Genomic DNA, 16,572 nt, shown 5'->3' on the forward strand with positions numbered 1-16,572 from the left:
AAGAAATAAATGAAAAACAGAAAAGGGCCATAACTAGGTTATTTTATGTTACTTGCAGTATATTCTGAAGGCCATACGGTAGTCTAACTTTTCTAAGATCTAAAATGCTATATTTAACCCATGTATCTTAACCTTAACATCTTAAACATCCAAAATCAAAATGTGAGAAATCAAAGTTGCACTTTGTTTTGGAAAAGGATTTCTTCCAATTATAAAATGTATATTGCCAATAATTTAGAGAAATAAGGAAATTAAAATACGTTTTTTAACTCAATTTTGAAAAATCTCAAACCAACTGCTTTAGTTGGGATCTTATATGTTCCTTAAATGCCCACATATTACCAGTTGGGCCCCCAGGGTGGCATTATTGGGTAATGGAACCCTTATGAGGTCGGGCCTAAAGGGAAGTCCTCCAGTCATTTAAGGGCATGCCTGGGAGAGACTATGGAACCCTGGCCACTTTCTAGTTCCTTTTGCATCTTAGCCACAAGGTGAGCAGTCTTACTGCAACACACACTCCTGTTATGATGTACTGACTTGCCTAAGGCCCCCAAACAATGGGCCAATTGATCCTGTACTGAAACCTCCCCAACAGTGAGCCAGAATACCATTTCTCTTTATGAAGTAGTTAGTTCAGATAGTTATATAATTTAGATTGTATTATCAAGAGTACCAAATGAATTATTCAAGAGTAGTCACGTGTTAAATCTTTTGGCTCAGAACCATCTTGAGTGTTCATACAGAGAACATAGAGATTATCACATACAACAATCCTGTATTAAAGGTATTCTTGTATCTTTAAATTTTTTTTCTGTCTTGGGACTTGAATTCGGGGCCTGGGAGCTGTCCCTGAGCTCTTCAGCTCAAGGCTACCGCCCTAACCTTGAGCCATAGTGCCACTTCGGTTTTCTGGTTGTTAACTGGAGATAAGTCTCACAGACTTTAGTGCCTGGGCTGGCTTTGAACTGTGAGCCTCAGATCTCAGCCTCCGGAGAAGCTAGGATTGCAGTCATGAACCACAGCACCCAACTTAAAAAATTTTTTTATTGTCAAGGTGATGTACAGAGGAGTTAGTTACATATGTAAAGTAGTGAGTGCATTTCTTGTCAAACATTGTTACCCTCTCCCACATTTTTTGCCCACTTTGCCTCCCCCACAATTCTGTCTTTTTGCATCTTGTAAGCTATATTTTGTAGAACCCTCAATGTATGCACACTATCAATGATACAAAAATGGTGGTCCAGAGGTGGAGCTTAGATTCGAGCATCCAGTTGCTTTGATGTGAAACATGCCTCCAGTGACAATAATTACTTAATCTGTGACTTGGATTCCTAATGTAAAAATTTGTGGCTAATAATCTCACTAAAGGGTGTTATGAGATGTAAATGAGCTAATGCCAATAACAAATAGATAACATAGACATAGAACTGTTTTTAGCATATAGTAAGAATATTACTACAGTAAATGCTACAATGTGTGTATATTATGCTAACAGTGTAAATAATAAACCAACTAAGAATTTTTTTTTTTGCCAGTCCTGGGCTTTGAGCTCAGGGCCTGAGCACTGTCTTTGGACTTTCTCAAGGCTAGATCTCTACCACTTGAGCCTCAGCACCATTTCCGGCTTTTTTCTATGTATGTGGTACCGAGGAATCGAACCCAGGTCTTCACGCATGCTAGGCAAGCACTTTAACCACTAGGCCAAACTCCCGGCCCCCAACTAAGAATTTGAGGGAAGATTTCTTGGAGGTAAGATGCCTAAGCTGGGTTTAAGTCTTAACTGCTTTGACCTTGGCCAAATTACTTAAACTGCACCCCATCTGCTGAAATTGATATATAATGTCAGGGACTAGCACACAAGCTGTTTCTACAACTGAATGTGATATTTATGAGAATTACGCAGGCAAGTGTGTTAGAACATGGCAATTATAACAATGTGTTCTAGATCTGACAGAAAAATAAATTACTCTTGCATTCAATTTTTTTTTTTTTTTGCCAGTCCTGTTGAGGCTTGAAGTCAGGGTCTGGGCACCATCCTTGAGCACTTTTTGCTCAAGGCTAACACTCTGCCACCTGAGCCACAGCACCACTACAGGCCTTTCAGGTACGTGCTGCCAAAGAACTGAACCCAGGGTTTTGTGCATGCTAGGCAAGCACTCTACCACTGACTATGCTTCCAGTCAACTTTTATTTGTGGTCCTAGTTTGTTTTTGTTTCCTTTCGAACAACTGTAGTTTTGACACAGTTGTACATAAATATTCAGATTGAAAGATTTCTCCAAGGAAATCACTCAGACACACGGTCACCTACAAAGAAGTTTCACATCTGTAACCTTGTCTGGTTACCTTGTTGGGCTGAGTGCAACAGCTGAGTGTAGCCTGCTTATATGAGATCGGGTGAGATGTGATGTGAAAGTGGGGGATTCTGTTGTGGCAGGGCCAAGATTTATGGTTATAATTGCCTATTACCCGATAAGGCCTGAGTCAACAAATTTTGGGGAAGGGCTTGTGTCACCAGATTTCGGGGAAAGGCCATGCATTTATAGCAGGGCCTAGATAAGTGGAGTGGCTCCTAAGGTAGAGGAGGTTAGGCTAATGCAGATCACAACATTAACACCCCTGAAATTAATGGGTATCATCTGATATCACTTGCTTAGCACAGCTCTACTGCATAGGAGGTACAATACCTTGACTCTTGTTATGCAAGACCAATTGCTCTCTTCTGTGTCATGTTATATACCCTTCGCTTTATAGATTCTGACACTATGTTCTGTATTATAGTGTATAGCATTACCCTTTCTTGGTTGAAGAATTGACAACTCACTATATATCCTGTATTCCTTTGATTCCTCTTCAAGGCTACCAGTATAGTTTTTTTTTTTTAAATTAGTGTCAAGATGATGTACAGAGGGGTTATAGTTATGTCAGGTAATAAGCACTTTTTTTTTGTCAGTCCTGGGGCTTGAACTCAGGACCTGAGTATTGTCCTTGGGCTTTCTCAAGGCTAGAGCTCTACCACTTGAGCCACAGCATCACTTCTGGCTTTTCTATATATGTGGTACTGAGGAATCGAACCCGGGTCTTCATGCATGCTAGGCAAGCACTCTACCACTAGGCCAAACTCCCAGCCTACCATGAGTACATTTCTTTTAGACAATGTCACCTATAGTAGAGTTTCTTCAAACCCATGATCCCCTACTTCCCCTTCATCTTCTTTCCCCTTCAAGTTGATGGATAACTCAGGACAACATCCCCCAGATTTTTTTTTCTTGGTGCCAAAACTGGCATTTGAACTTAAGGGTCTCCAGCTTGCTTAACCTGTTTGCTCCCACATCTCCAGTGTGACTTTTTGCCAGTTATTTTGGAGACAGACTTTCCACTAACACCCTACTTCTCCCAGATCAAAGTCACATGTGGAAGCTTTCGCCATCTTACCCTTTAGCATTCTTCAGAGATTAGGTTATTATTTTTTGAATATGACATGCTGCCTGTAGATTGATATACTGGGGATGTGGTGGCCACTGGTGATGGGCTTTTGGGGAATAATGGAATCTTGAGGGGCCTGATCTCATCAATGGCTTAATCCCCTGATGTATTCATAGTATACTGACAATGCTGGGAGGCGGTAAAAGACAGTGAGGACTACTTGGAAGAAGTGGTCACTGGGGATGCGACCTTGGGATATTTTGCCTTAGTCCCTTCCTGTATTCCTCTCTGTTTCCTGTTTGTCACAAGGTTAGAGGATTCCTCCTCCACATGCTCATGTTGCCATGATATGTGTAAGTCACAGGCGAAGAAGGGACCAGTGATCTGAACTTTTGAAGCCATGTAGTTGGTACTGGTTATTTCCTGTGGACACTTTCCTAGTGTTAAATCCAGTAATTCTGCAGGTTTACTAGCTTGGTAGTGCTGGATTAGGCACTCTCACCCCACATCTCTGTTGGAGCAGCAGAGTACAATGTATTAGCTTCTTTTTTCTTTTTGCCTGTCCTGTGCTTGAACGCAGAGCGTGAGCACTGTCCTTGGGCTTTCTCAAGGAGAGAGCTCGATCATTTGAGCCACAGTTTCACTTCCAGCCTTTTTTTGTATGTGGTACCAAGAAATTGAACCCAGGTCTTTGTGCATTCTAGGGAAGCACCCTAACACTAGGCCAAACTTCTGGCCTTGTAATAGTTTCTTGAAGTTATCTGTGTGTGTGTGTGGGTCATGGGGCTTGAACTCTACTATCCCTGAGCTCTTCAGCTCAAGGATACCACCCTACCCCTGGGCCTGGGTGTTGTCCCTGAGCTCTTCAGATCAAAGCTACTGCCCTATTCCTGGAGCCACAGCTATGCTTCCTGTTATCTGGCAATTAATTGGAGATAAAGAGTCTCATTTTTTTTGTGCCGGCTGGCTTTGAACAGTGTGAACAGTGATCCCCAGATCTCAGCCTCCTGAGTAGCTAGGATTACAGGCGTGAGCCACTGCGCCCAGCTAGTAATTTTTTTTTTCCTGAGAAATAAAAGACAGACTTCACATGTCCAGTTTGTCTTTTCATGTTAACTAACCAAGATATCAACCCTCTAGAGAGAAGGAAACAGGTGCAGCAAGAAGCCAGAAGTATTATTGTTTTTTTTTTTTTTTTTGCCAGTCCTGGGCTTGAGCTCAGGGCCTGAGCACTGACTGTCCTTGGACTTTCTCAAGGCTAGAACTCTACCACTTGAGCCTCAGCACCACTTCCGGCTTTTTCTATATATGTGGTACCAAGGAATCGAACCCGGGTCTTCGTGCATGCTAGGCAAGCACTTTAAGCACTAGGCCAAACTCCCGGCCCCCAGAAGTATTATTGTAAGAAAAGAAAAAGCACAAAGGGAAAATTCAACAGATCACTAGGTTTATTTGGGAGGAAAGCCTGGGAAAGATAACCGAGAAATGGTGCACACACCCCCCTTCCCCTTTACAATTAGCATCCCTTTAAATACTATGCGGAAAAATCAAAGTCAGATGGGACAGACTAAAGCAGTGGTGAGATGGATGCAGGGTGGGAGAGCAATCTTATTTCGCGTAGATACTACTGTCTGGAGGAAAGGTGAGTGCTTTCAGCTAAGTCATTTTCCATCAATTATACTAATAGATGCCATTCCATATGGAGGGGAACATTGTGAGGAGGAGTAACTATTTCCTCAGCAAATATTATCCACTTTGGGCAGTCATGGGTTGTGAACTCAGGGACTTGTGCTTGTTAGGCAAGTGCTCTACAGACAGAACCGGGCCTCCAACCCTTCACTTATCTACTACCCCTGCTAGTCATCCTCATAAGGTCACCGCCACTATTTAGCAAGAAGCATTTTCCAATGTTACTGATCACTGATTCCACCATCCACACTAGAAGCTACTCATCTTACACTCACAGCTGTCAGTTATGCCATATGCATGGCGCTGACATCCTCTACGTTTTCAATGCCTTGAGGGAGGGAGGGGGTTCTTCTTTTCCTTCACCTCCTCTCTTCCTTTCATGCCTTGTTTCTTGTCTTGGAGGATTGCAATCACTTCAGAATGTCTCGTTCATCTTCACTTCCGACCTTTACTCATGAAGCTTGGCTTGGAATTAAGTCTTTCCTAGTCCCCCCGACCCCCAATCCTCAGACCTGGGTTCCCCAGTTTGCCCAAGGGGAAGTCACTTTCCAATACCAACCAGGTTCAGACTCCCAACTCCTTACTTCTCCCCAAAGCGTTTTCAAGTCATAATGGGCTATTTGTGTCCCTTGAAGGTGTTGTGGAGGTCCATGGTGACATTACCAGGATCCCGAACGAGTTCAAAGGAGGAGGCCAGGGGCCCCAGCGGCCTCAAACTATGAGATTTCCTTTTAACATCAAAACCCTCCAACGGAGCCCGGCACCGGTGACTCACGGCTGTAACCCCGGCTCTGCAGGAGGCTGAGATCGGAGGCCGGCTCGGGCAGGAGATTCCCTGGGCCTCTTACCACCGAACAAATCAGCACAAAAAGCTGGTGGCGGGAGGCGTAGCTGGGTGGTCGAGCGCCAGCCTTGTGCGCAACAGCTCAGGGACCGAACTCTGTGCCGGACCGGCACAAAACCAAACCGGCAAATCCTAACCGAGGGGGCGGACGGGGTGGGGGTGAAGTTCCTTCCACTTGGGGATTCGAGGCTCGGCTCGTCAAGGCCCCGGCGGCTCGGAGGATCCCCACCCCGCCCCTCCTCCCGGCCCCAGGCGCCTCTCAGCGAGCACCGGTCCGGAGCCCTCTCCGTGGGCACCGGGGACACCTGGCCGGGCGCAGTGACGCACGCGTGACGCCATACAGTGACGTGAGATGACGCGACTTACCCGCAGCCAGGTGCCCGCTGGGCAGCCACACCCTGCGGCCCCTGCACAGGAGGGGCAGCAGGTCGGACTAGTGGGGAAGAAACCGCAGATCCCACCCCAGGAGACCCTGGAACCTCAGATCCGGGAGCCCGCCGGTCCGCGCTGGACCGGTTGGTAGGTGACGCCAGCGCGCAGGGCGCGTGCGCGGCCACGGCGGTGTGCGTGAAAGCGGACGCGCGCCGCGGCGGCGGCGGCGGCGGTGGCGAGGACGGCGGCGACGGCAGCGGCCGAGGGGGCGGCGGCTGCGAGGGGGGAGCGCAGGCAGCGGAGGAGGCTTCGGTGCCGGAGGCCCGGTCGCAGAGAAACATTGTTGGGGTGAGTCGCAGAGGGGCCTCGCTTCACCTGCTGCGCGGGCGCGGGGCGCGGGGGCGCGCGCCGCTCCACGCCCCTCCGCCGCCCTTTTCCGGGGGGGCGGGGAAGGAGCCGCGGACGGGGGCTGAGGAGGGTCAGTTCCGGGGCCCGGCGTTCGGGGGAAGCGGTCGCGTGGGGGCCCGCTGGGGAGTGGCTCGTTCGTCGGGAAGGTGCAGTGGGTTTGGGGGGTGACTCTGCCAGGCTTCCTCCCCCCTCCCCAAACACACACACAACCCACACCCCGAGCAATTCGGCTGAGGAGAAGCCCTGGGTTCCCCGGCTGAGACGCGAGCGACAGGAGGCGGAAATGGGGACCCCCTAACCCCCTTTCCTCACCGTCATCCCCACCGCGGTATTGGGGTCTGGGCTTGCCCCGGATCCTTCCCCTTCGTCGCCCCGGTGTCTCGGGTTGCTGTGGAGATGGCTGTGGACCGGCGGGAGCGCCTGACACACCCACGACCTCGGGGGAGGCCGCCTGTCAGGGTAGACGGGGGGGGGGGGGGGGGGACGCCCACCTGTTGCCTGGATTTTTCCAGGCCTCACGCGTGTGTCCACGTGCTTCCTTGGCACTGCGGCCAGCGTGGCTGTTCAGTGGGGAGGCCCAGGGGACTGGTCACCTAGCTTCTGATGTGTCTTCCCCGTCTGTTTCCAGAGACCTGGTTTTTTTTTTTTTTTTTGTCTTTGTCTTACCAGAGACAAGAAAGTATGAAAGCGCTCTTCTAAAATCCAAGTTTAAGTAGGACCGACTTGACTGTTTACTACGTGGAATATACTTATTCTGTTCAACCTGTGGATTGGATGGTGCCCTAAATCACAACCCAGTGCCCTGGGCTCCCTCAGCAGTACAAATGTGGTAGCCTTAGTTATTCTTGGAAAAGGGAATGTTGGAGACAGGGAATAATTCCATCTTTAAATACATTTTTTTTTTTTGAATTCCTATCGATTAAGGCAATCCCAATAGGTTGTATTGACTGGGGACCATTACAGGCTCATGCCTGTAATCCTGGCTGAGATTAGAAGCCAACCCCAGGGCAGGAAAGATCAGCAGGAAAGTCTGTGAGATGCTCATCTCCATTTAACTGCCCCAAAGCCTGAAAGTGTAGCTGAGGTTGAAGTGGTAGTGTTAGCCTTGAGTGAAAAAGCTCAGGGACAGTGCCCAAGCTCTGAGTTCAAGCGCCGGGGCGCCGGGACAAATGCATGCGCATCCTCCTGCCTCCCCCCTCCCCCAGCACACTCATAAATAGATTGTATTGAAATGTAATCATGATTTGTGTAAGAAAATAGAGGGAAATAGCTTCCAAGTTTCTTTTCCATCTAAGAAAATAGAGGGAAATAGCTTCCAAGTTTCTTTTCCATCTACACCAAAATTCTGCAGTTCTTTTTTCTCATCGAGGCTATAGAATATGCTACCTGAGATTCTTAACATCTTGGAGCCAGTAAATTTGGCTCTGCGTTATTCAGAATTCAGACTCTTCCTGTAACAGCATTTAGGACAAGGGTCATATCTCTACCAAGAAGAGTTTTTTTTTTTTTTGTGACAGAGTAAGCACACAATACATGTTTGTATTTACTCTGTGACTGAGTGTGTATCTGTGAGTAGAAAGTAGTTTACACCTTCACTTTATACAGCCCCTTCCTCCAGTGTTACATAAGATGTGGTAGAAGAATTGCAGGTTAGAAATGACAAAAAGGGACCTAGAGTCTGGCCTAGTGGTAGAGTGCTTGCCTAGCATGCTTGAAGACCTGGGTTCGATTCCTTGGTACCGCATATATAGAAAAAAAGCCAAACTCAGTGCTTGCCCAATCCCAAGACTGGCAAAAAAAAAAAAAAAAATGCCGGGCCACCAGTAACTCTGGCCACTCAAGGAGGCCGAGATTTGAGGATTGCTGTTTGAAGCTATCAGGAGCAGTCTGGGTGAGACCCATCTCCAGTTAAACACTGAAAAACTGGAAGTGGCATTGTGGTAATGCACTAACCTTAAGCAAAAGAGCACAGGGACAGTGCCAGGCCCTGAGTTCAGGTTCCATCCCCACGTCGCCCCCTCCCCCCTAAATGATATAGAAAACTTAGCTTTTCCCTGTTAAGAGAGAGGGGGCAGGCCTGTGTAAAAGAATTATGAGCTGGGTGCCAGTGGCTCGTGTCTGTATTCCTAGCTATCTTCTCAGGAGGCTGAAATCTTAGGATCATGGTTCAAAGCCAGCCCAGGCACTAAAGTCTGTGAGACTTTTTTTTTTTTGTCAGTCCTGGGGCTTTAACTCAGGGACTGAGCATTTCCTTGGGCTTTCTCAAAGCTAGAGCTCAGTCACTTGAGCAACACCACCATTTCTGGCTTTTTTTCTATATATGGAAGGAATTGAACCCGGGTCTTCATGCATGCTAGCAAGCACTTTACCACCAGGTCAAACTCCTGGTCCTGTGGGACTCTTTTTTTTTTTGCCAGTCCTGGGCTTAAGCTCAGGGCCTGAGCACTGTCCTTGGATTTTTCTCAAGGCTAGAACTCTACCACTTGAGCCTCAGCACCACTTCTGGCTTTTTCTAAGTATGTGGTACCAAGGAATCAAACCCGGGTCTTTGTGCATACTAGGCAAGCACGCTACCACTAGGCCAAACTCCCGGCCCTCCTGTGAGACTCTTTATCTCCATTTAACCACCCGAAAACTGGAAGTGACACTGTGGCTTAAAGTGGTTGAGTGCTGCAAGACTTGAGCTGAAGAGCTCAAGGACAGCGCCCAGGCCTAGAATTCAAGCCCCAGACCACCCTGCCCCCCCCCCCAAAAAAAGAATTATGAAAGCAACTAAGGTAGTGTGTAAGCAAGAGTTATATGAGGACTCTTAAGTACAGTGGAAACTTAACAAAATATGGTCACAGGAACTCTTTGGAAGAAGTAAGACTGGAGCTGGTGAAAGAAGGGTGACATTTGAATTGGAAAGAGATAAGGAATCATATGCAGAGAAGTTAATAATTCGGTCATTGGGGACATATTGAGACTAGTATATGACTGGACTAGAAGGGAAGTAGGTCCCTGGGAAGAAAATGTTGGAGAGAGTTGTTGAGAAGATGGGAAGGGAAAGTGTTGCAACCTGTCAGCATCTCATAGTCCCTGATTTCAGGGTGGGATGGGGGTTGTGTTAAAGTCTTTTAGAAGAATAAATGGTATTTTTATTTAATATTATTGAATATTCTTGTTGAGACAGCAGCAAAATTACAAATTTCAATTATTAACTGTCATAAACACTTCACTAATGTCTATGTATTTTATGTATCAGTAGTGCATACCTCAGTTTCTAAAGTCAACCTGAGGTACTCGGGCCTTTCTATTGGAAATTGACTGAAATGATGTAATCAAAGTAGTTATTCAGCCTTTTCAGTGGCATGGTTGTTGCATGTGATTATCTCTTAGTGGTCTATGAGACTTGGAGTTATTGTTGATCCTTTAAAAAATAAAAATAGAAAAGGAGTCTTATTTGCAGAAGGATTAAAAAACATTGACAGAAATATTTGACAGTACAGACTCTGTTGCTGAATGTTGACCGTTGGCCTTTATATATAACAGCTTTTGTTGTATGAAAATATCTTGAGTAGTGTGTGAACCTGAAATTGGATTCCTAGCCATGATGAGTAAGGTTACAGAAGATATGTTGCATAATTAACTACTGAACAAATATTTATTGAGTCCTGGCTCCCCTAGCCATTCTGCTCTCTGTGTGTGTGTGTGTTTTATTGGAGGTAAGAATCTCATGGACTTTCTTGCCCTGGCTGGCTTCGAACCATGATCCTGAGCAGTTAGTTAGGATTACAAGCATGAGCCACTGGTGCCTGGCTTATAAAGTGTTTTTATTTGGAATTAATATAACAATAACATGAGGGGACTTCTGTGTAATGCCTCCAAACATGTGTACAGTGTAATTTTACCCTCTCCTTTATATTTCCTTCCCCTTCCTTTCTGTAACTTGGTTTTTTTTTTTTTCTTTCTTCAAGCCTAGTGCTCTACTACAGTACCGCTTTCAGCCTTTTTCTGTCTATGTGTTACCTAGGAATTGAACCCAGGGCTTTGTGCATGCTAGGTAAGCACTCTGCCAGTAGGCCATATTCCTGGCTTTCATCTATCTATCATCTATTCTCTCTATCAATCAATTTACCTATCATTCTATCTATATGTCTTGCCCATTTCAGTCCTTTCCACCCTCAGGATCCTTTCAATTTTATGAACATCAGAGGTAAGGGAGATTGAGAAGTCAAAGATGACATGTCTACAGTGAACAATTGGAAGATTATGATGACATTAGGAAATACTTGAGGAGGAACAGGTTTGCACTGGGGAGAACAAATGATGTTACGCTAATTTTAAAGTGTCCTTAGGGAGTTTAAATGGGGAGATCTGCTAGGTAATTGGAAATTCTATTTCAGAGTGTGGAAGAGGATCAGTGGCAGTGTGATATAAATGACACCTGGGAGGGGCAGCATTCTTGTAATTAGAAGACCTGATGTTAAATCCCTCTTTACCATTTATGTTGTAGAGGCCGAGTGAAGTGACCACCTTTAGTTCCAGGTACTTGGAAGGTGAGATTGGAAGGATTATAGTTGCAAACAGGCAGGTTTTCTTTCTTTCTTTCTTTTTTTGGTAAGTTGTGACGCTTTAATTCAGGGCCTCAGCACTGTTCCTGAGTTCTTTTAAAGCTAGGGCTTTACCACTTAGAGCCACAGTGCCACTTCTGGTTTTCTGGTGGTTAACTGGAGATAGGAGTCTCAAAGACTTTCCTGCCTGGGCCAGCATTGAATCTTGACCTTTGGATCTCAGCCTCCTGAGTAACTAGGATTATAGGCATGAGCCACCAGCACCTGGTGAAGAAGGTGCATTTTGAACACCACTTAGTGATACTAAAGCTTCTAATGCTGATACCTGATTTTGAGAACCACTGATTTAGACTAGGATCAATGAAAGACAAGGAATCAGCATGGTCACTAATAAAGATGTTGAGGTTTATGGAGAACTAGGAGAGAAAGAGGAGTGAGGAATTTAATAACCTTCAAAATCTCTGGGTCCACTAATCTGGTTTCCAATTTTGTCTACATCATTTTTGTCTCCTCCAGAATCTGCCAAAATATCTGGTACATCAGTGTTTGAATGACCCTTTGATGCTGCTTAATGTTGTCCTTGTGCATGATTTCCTGTACTTAAAGCAAATTTTGTTATTCTTTATCTCTTGCTGAGTTTATGACAAGGATGCTGTTTGTAACTCTATGTATACATAAAATTCTACTAGCTAATGTATTGCTGTATACATTTGATTTGTTAGATGTCCTCCTCCCCCCCCCCCCCCCCCCCCCCCGCTTCTTTTCTTTTTTTGTTGTCATGGGACTCTGGGCCTGGGCTCTGTCCCTGAGCTCTTCAGCTCAACTACTATCCCTGAAGCCATAGCGCCACTTCTGGTTTTCTAGTGGTTAATTGGAGATAAGAGTCTCCAGGTCTTTAGTGCTGGGGCTGGCTTTGAACCGCCATCCTCAGATCTCAGCCTCCTGAATAGCTAGGATTATAGGTGTGAGACACCAAGCCTGGCACCTCCCTCCTTTCTTTATTATTATTATTATTATTATTATTTTTTTTTTTTTTTTTTGCCAGTCCTGGGCTTGGGCTCAAAGCCTGAGCACTGTCCCTGGATTTTCTCAAGGCTAGGGCTCTACCACTTGAGCCACAGCACCACTTCTGGCTTTTTTCTATGTATGTGGTACCGAGGAATCGAACCCGAGTCTTCGTGCATGCTAGGCAAGCACTCTACCACTAGGCCAAACTCCTGGCCCTCCTCCCTCCTTTCTTTAAATGACTATTTTGTAAAAATAATTGTCAGCACATGTTAAGACTCAAGCGTGTGTCATGTATTGTTAATTCCTTGGAGTTTTTTTTTTTTTTTTTTTTTTTTTTGGTCAGTCCTGGGGCTTGAACTCAGAGCCTGGGCACTGTCCCTGAGCTTCTTTTGTTGAAGGCTAGCACTCTGCCACATGAGTTACAGCACTACTTCTGGCTTTTTCTGTTTATGTGGTACTGAGGAATCGGACCCAGGACTTCATGCATGCTAGGCACTAAGCCACATTCCCAGCCCAAGCCCTTGGAGTTTACAATTAGAAGGATGGAATGGGAAACCCTCAAAACAAAGAAGTAGGGGCAGGTATAACCACAGAAACATGGATGTAAAGAGTGTTTTTTGATAGTACTGGGGTTTGAGCTCAGGGTCTTGTGCTTGCTAGGGTGACACTATATCACTGAGCCCCACAGATTCAGATTCACAATCTGAATCTAAGGATTGTTTGCTGATATCTATCTTGGTCTTCTGTGTCATATATATGAGGACTTCTGACAGTACAAGCATTAGTTTTAATCGTGGATAGGAAGTTGTAAGAGAGTTTTGCTGTAGAAAGAAAGCAAACATTACTTGTGTACAGTTATAGACACATTTGTAAAGGGGTTTCAGGAATTTAACTGATGCTTCCTAACTGACAAGTTGCCAAATGAAATTATGTGACTGGCTTTACATAGGGGCAATGAGTATAAACCTATGTGTACTGCCAGGGACGGTACAGCAGGTTGATGCCTACAGAGTTTTATCTAAAGTTCCAGATCAGCACATTGATGCCTATGCTTTTCTTAATACAGGTTCATCCTAAAAGAAGGTCATTTGATGACAGGGTATCAATGTATGTGAATTAATGCACCTTCTATCTGGCAAATATCATGTAACCCTTTTACTAATTACAATAAAAAAAAAGACAAAAAAAAAAGAGAAGGTCATTTGGGTTAGGAGAATTTCACTTTACTAGTGAATCCCTGATTTGCTTCATCAGCTGTAGGACTCCATGAGCATCACTGGTGCTGACATTTTCCCGTGGGTGGGCACCCAGCGCACAATTGTCAAGCTGTCTTGGCATTTACATAATTGTTGGCTTGGTGAAGTTCTTTCAGATACTTGGCTTGCTCTTTTGTCATTGTAATAATCTTGTTTGCCTTTGTTTTGTTTCCAGTGATTTCCTTCTGTACTGTTCTGTCACCCTCCATTAGATGTTTAATTACTTAAATATTATAATATGTGTAGTTGGTTGACTATTGAGGCAATAGTATGTCATTTCTTTCAATGTTAATTAAAGTCTTCTGATGTTAATAAATTGCCCATTTGTCCATTCTCCTAAAGCTGGGAAACTTGCTCTCTATTGTCAATGTTTCTCTACAGCTTTCAGTTAATTCTATGCTGCCTGCACTTATTTATCAGTGATTGAGAAATTTCTGGTCATTCATACCTTCTATTTTAGGCTATATTAGGACAGGTAATTAGGTCGAGTAGTGTAGCTCCCACTGTTTCTAAGTTCTTTGTATATGTAAGTTATATATTTAGATGGTGATGTGACTCCTTTATGGTAAGAATTTGTCTGACTCAGAGGAAAATAGGGAAAAGATGCAGCTTTCCCCCTTTTATCCACAACACTGTGATGCCCACCTGCCAGGTTCTAATAGGTGCTCTACATGCAAAGGATAATGATGCATGATCCATTACAACAAGGAATTTGTAATCTGGTGGAAGAACAGATTCAGAAGTAAATGTTTGTAATAAAAAACAATAAAAGCTGTGGTAGAAATATATTTAGAAGACTGTTAGCTTAGAATTTATATGCCAAGAATAGTTATCTAATACTTGAAGGAGACAATTTAATAAATTCTGGTACTTAGGGAAGTCTTCCTGTTGAAGGTATTTTAGGGTAAGTTAGCATAATTAGCTTAGTACTATTTTAGCAGAAAGTGAGAGGTGGTGGAAATCTGGAGGCTAGTTAATAAACTCATGTGAAAGATGTAACTCTTATCTGCAAGGCATTATTTGCTCTAAGTTCCATCTCTGGGAGAAGATCCCGAAGAAGCGTAGTGAAAGGAGACACCCAAGGGCTAAAAGGAAGTGAGGAGAGGAGAGTGGCCAGAGGGTAGAGTGTCAAGGAGGGCACGTTCTACAATGTCAGACAGTGTGGAGAGGCTAGGAAACTAAGGATGGAAAATGACTTGTGCATTCTAGTTAGGAAGTCACTGGCAGCTTTGGTGACAGTGGAGTGGTGGGCTAATTGTAAGATTTCATTCAGTGGCTTTAGGGAAGAATCAGAGGTTAGAAAGAAAAGTCAAAGTCCGTCCATCCTTCCTTCCATCTTTCCTTCCTTCCATCTTTCCTTCCTTCCATCTTTCCTTCCTTCCTTCTTTCCTTCCTTCCATCTTTCCTTCCTTCCTTCTTTCCTTCCTTCCTTCTTTCTTTCCTTCCTTCCTGTTGCCAGTCTTGGGGCTTGAACTTGGGGCCTAGGCACTCTCCTTGAACTTTCTCAAGGCTAGCACTCTACCATTTGAGCCACAGCACCATTTCCAGCTTTTTCTATCTATGTAGTACTGAGAAGTTGAATCCAGGTCTTTGTGCTTGCTAGGCAAGCAAACTACCACTAGGCCAAACTCCTGGCCCCTTTTTAAAATTTATCTTTATTATTTTTTTTTAGCTTTTATTTAGAAGTTTTCATCTTTCTGACCATCCATCATTGTTTGAACTCAAAAATATGTAATGCTTCATGAATTTGCATATCATCCTTTCGCAGGGGCCATGCTAATCTTGTCTGTATCATTCCAATTTTAGTGTATGTGCTGCAGAAGTGAGCACTGATCATCTTTAAATTTGAGTGAAAAGTAGCAGAGGAATTAAAAGTTATATGTGGAAAAGCTGGTTGTAAAGCCTGAATACTCTCTAACCTAAGGAAGCTAGATTGGGCTCAGTCCAGTAAATTCAAAGTTCTCATTACTATATAGACAGTTCACAGGAGTCACGTGCTTCCTCAGTAGCCTCTAGAGATGAATCTTATCTATTTCTGAGTGGAGTATAATTTGGATTAATCTGTGGCCAGTGCATACACATGCCAGAAGATTATCACAGGAGTGATTTTGGCTGTTAACAAGAGCAACAACAACAATAAGCTGGGTGGTAGTGGTAGAGGAAGCCCTGAGGAGAAAATGGTAGTATGAAATGACCAATGTCAGGCTCTGTGATCTGTCCCTCAAGTATTTTATTTTATTTTTTAGATAGTCACCCTATGGGTGCAGCCCACCCTAGAGCCCTATTTCTCCTGTTCTTATCCTAGGTTCTGCCATGTAGTGGCTCATCTGTAAAAAGCCCTGTTTTGGTTTTTGGGTTCTTTCCAGGTCTATGTGCTAAGTATCTGTGAATACTTCCTAATAGATTTAGTTGGGCAGGAAAAAAGGCTAATAAAGGAATCCTGCCAGTGAATTAATAACTTAATAGTAACACTATCAGGTTGTTCACACTAAAATATTTATTTTCCCATTGCAGAATGAGTACTTATTATGTATGTGGCCTTAGAAGGCTGGTGTAAAATGAATCATGTAAATAGGCTTTGTGACAGGCCCTTCATCAATTGTTACTGGCCCTGGGCACATGGGCAGATAGTTCTACCTGCAAGATGGTGTGATAATTTTAAAGTGTGTTATAGGTTAAGTACTAAGTATTTTTATTAATTTAAGAAGCACTTTGGCATGTGGCCTTTAAAATATATTATTTTGATTAAGGAAACAAAACATAAGGCCAACTTCATAGCTGGAGTGAAATATTTTATAGCTTGTATAATGAGCCACTACATTATGACGATTCTCTGTTTATGTCTGAAAAATGGAGACCTGGGAAAGGAATTAACAGTCTTAAAGGTCTATTTCATTGTGAAGGTTAGTTTTGAGGAATAGTGTTGTGTGTGCCTACTGGAAGTACTTAATAATTGAAACCTTAAATTGATTCTGGAAAAAAGGCTAAAATAAAAATATGCTAATTTGATTATCAAA

At 44.1% G+C, this 16,572-nt stretch overlaps 1 protein-coding gene and 1 non-coding gene across 2 annotated transcripts in view; one reads left to right on the plus strand and one right to left on the minus strand.

The window, feature by feature from the left end:
* Nucleotides 1–6,572: 6,572 nt before the first annotated feature.
* Btbd9 (BTB domain containing 9) overlaps nt 6,573–16,572 on the plus strand; it is a 338,683-nt gene continuing 328,683 nt past the window's right edge. Inside the window, exon 1 of the mRNA XM_090355745.1 lies at nt 6,573–6,678. The gene's annotated coding sequence lies outside the window, so the exon portion shown is untranslated. The remainder of the gene's footprint in view (nt 6,679–16,572) is intronic.
* On the minus strand, nt 15,279–15,385 carry LOC150047735 (U6 spliceosomal RNA). Its single transcript, XR_016539348.1, has one exon. It is a non-coding gene; the product is annotated as a U6 spliceosomal RNA (small nuclear RNA).

This window comes from Megascapheus bottae, chromosome 22 (assembly GCF_031878675.1).
Source record: "Megascapheus bottae isolate mThoBot1 chromosome 22, mThoBot2.hap1, whole genome shotgun sequence".
NCBI lineage: Eukaryota > Metazoa > Chordata > Mammalia > Rodentia > Geomyidae > Megascapheus > Megascapheus bottae.